General features: G+C 40.7%; 1 long non-coding RNA gene across 1 annotated transcript; it reads left to right on the forward strand.

Annotated features, from left to right (window-relative positions):
• The first annotated feature begins 1,154 nt into the window (after window positions 1–1,154).
• Window positions 1,155–2,129, forward strand: LOC113970688. The gene is made up of 2 exons (XR_003535280.1): window positions 1,155–1,323; window positions 1,684–2,129. It is a non-coding gene; the product is annotated as an uncharacterized LOC113970688 (long non-coding RNA).
• The last annotated feature ends 830 nt before the right edge of the window (window positions 2,130–2,959 follow it).

Raw genomic sequence — 2,959 nt, forward strand, 5'->3', positions numbered from 1 at the left:
TTTTGTTTCATCTATGCCTAGGAGAGTAGGTTGGAACTTTGTTAGAGCACGTTCCAGTTTGTCCTTAATATACAGCAGATAAAGAGAAAATAATGCATCCATGCATAAAAATCACTTTGTGCCAGGATTCTATTTGAGAGCATCTGGGAAACATTGAAAGCTTTATTAGAGAGTGATGACGTGTGTTTTGTGAAACACAAAGAATAGAAAGTAAATTACCTTGTCAATCTTGCTTCCTTTTCTTCCCTCATCTCTGTTGCCTTTACCTTTCTCTTAAGCTGCCCAGTGCAACCTCACACTTATTTTTCAGGGGAAAAGCAAGTCCATCTGTCCTTTTCCCTCGGCGCTAAGATTAATACTGTACTGTCAACATGTTGTCTACCTCCCCAGGCTGGTCCAGCCATTTCAGCAAGGAAGACTTGCCTTGAGGGTTTTTTTAGTGCTTTCAAAAGGCGATTGATGTGCTCTGGTACAGGAGAACAGAACTGTGTTACTGCCATGGTTACAATTCCCCCACGGTTCACAGATAGAGTGGTCTCTTCCCACTAAAAGAGTTTATCTTGTAGCCAAAATGGTGTTTAAAAAACCCAAAATGCATGTTCTTTTCTCCCTCTTTGTTACATAGCAGACTCCCAAGGAAGTAAAGCACCAGCATCCCTGATGCTTAGATTAACTTGTGATCTATGTTTAACAGTAGTCTACATTTTTTCTAACTTCTCTTTGCATTGACTTCATGGGAAAAGACTAATCTTATGACTTTTCTTCACTGTTTACTATAACCATTTTTTTTTACCTGGTTATATAGAAGCTTTGTTGAGGGATATTTATTATCAGAGGCACAGTTATCATTTATTCAGATGGAAATGGAGAGCGGTCCTGAGCCTCCCAGAGTGAACTGCTCAGCTCTCAGAGCTGGGAGACCAGAGGGGGAAAAAAAAAAAGCCTCAATCTCTCAGGCATGGTGTTGGGGAATGTTCTATGGAAGGTGATTTTCCTAAATTTCTAGGTTGGTCGAGAGTGGCACCAGGCCTTGACCCCTGCTCCCTGTCCCCTCACTGCTCCCCTGCTGCCGCCATTTTGGGGTGGCCTCCCTTGCACCATTTTGTGGCTATCCCACCGACGCCATTTTGGGGTGGTCCAGCTGGCGCCATCTTATGGCAGCACACTCGTGAGGCGGTGCAATGGCGGATCGGTCCCCTGAAGGGAGTGTGGGGCAAGCGGGGCCCTTCCTGGCCCCAGGGAGGGGATTACATGGGCGCTTTAGCTGTGGGGATGATTAAAATATTATCCTGACTTTACAAAGGGGGCAAAAATAGCTGGGAGGTGGGTCCTGGTTGGCGAAAGGTGGGCTGAGAGAGATGATGAGTCTTAAACTCCCACACCTGACCTATGATGAGGGTGTGGATTAACAAGGTACCTTTGGCCATTGCCACTTTGAAAAGGCACAGCTGGTGACTACTTTTCCTGAAAATACTTGCTGCCAATGTTGGGAGGAGGCAGAGACAAGATTTTATATAATAAATATATAATAATTATGTATACAATTTATATAATAAGTAATGCTCCTGAGGGACAATTGATCGGGAAAGGGGCACGAAGGCCATGGGGACCTCAGAGAGAGAAGCAGGTGTTGGGGATTACATAATCAAGGGAAGGCAATAAAACACACCCTGGCCTTGTTAGTGTTGCTTTTTAGGAGAAGATGGAGCTGCTTCTCTCACTTTGTGGGCTGTGGAAGGACAGGAGAGACCAGAGCAGGAGGAGCTGGTGAAGGCAGCAGTGCAATGGCCTGATCCTGAGCACTTTCCTGTGGAAAAACATGAAGGTTAGTGATAGACATTTTACTGAGGGGTTTGTTGCTGCACACCACCATGGCTGACTAATTAAAATATGTGGTTAACTGTACGATTATGAATGCTTATAGTTGCTTAAGTTAAGGAAAAACGGGAAACTAGTTGAAGCTTCTGGCTAATTTATAAGAATATAAAAATGTCCAGGGGGAAAAAATATCTTTTTCTGTTTGTTCTCTGAGGGATTATAAAGCATGAATAGTCTTTAATGTTCAATTGAGAATTAAAGTTGGGAATTGCACTTTTCTTCTAAAACAGCAATAAAGAATTTTGTTCTGACTTCCAGTGTGTTTATTCTTTTAGTTTTAAAGGAAACTGTAGCCAAGTTGCAAACCTGCCTTACTATTGCTCTGTAGATGTGCAAAAATACTACACTGGGTGGCCCAAGTACTCAATGTAGTGTAGCAGAAATATTTACTGTGAGCTAAGTGCTGTAGTAGTTATTCAGACAAAATACAAAAGAACATAAATGTGAAACATTTTTTGAAGAAGAGCAAATAATATGAATTTTTAATAGGATTTTCTTCATGTGCATATGACAATCTCTGCCAAGATATGAACTACGAGTGTTTTTTTGGGCAGCCCATGAGGCATGCTATGTGCAGTTACAGCTATTTTTAATTATTTTATAACATTTCTTATTGTTGAAATAAAAATTTACCAACACTATTCAAGAATACTTGAAAATAATTATGGGAATATGCATTGAACCTATAAACAACAGGGAAAAAAGGGAATTCAGTCATACAAAAAAATGTGGAGGTCAGTATGTGCTGTGCAATGAGGTAAAAGTTGAATATAATCTTGTCCTGTGCAAAAAGAAATGCTTTTTTAAATGTTCAATGCCTTTTGGTTTGGGCAAAATGTGACAGGCTTGTACAATGGGAAAAAAATGAAAATAAATTTCAAGAGACTTAATACATTGGAAATGTAAGTATTCAGTAACTTTTTATTGCAGCATCCTACAGGCAGTGTCACACAGGATGTGATTCTCTATAGGAAAATGGTAAGTGGTAAGTAGTTGTCTGGGCTATTGACTGTAGGTAGGTGAGTAAATATTTTGACTCAAGCAAACCTTGTTAACCTGTGACCCTGACACTGAGCAATTG

This window comes from Neopelma chrysocephalum, unplaced genomic scaffold (assembly GCF_003984885.1).
Source record: "Neopelma chrysocephalum unplaced genomic scaffold, ASM398488v2 Primary Assembly neopelma1_78, whole genome shotgun sequence".
NCBI lineage: Eukaryota > Metazoa > Chordata > Aves > Passeriformes > Pipridae > Neopelma > Neopelma chrysocephalum.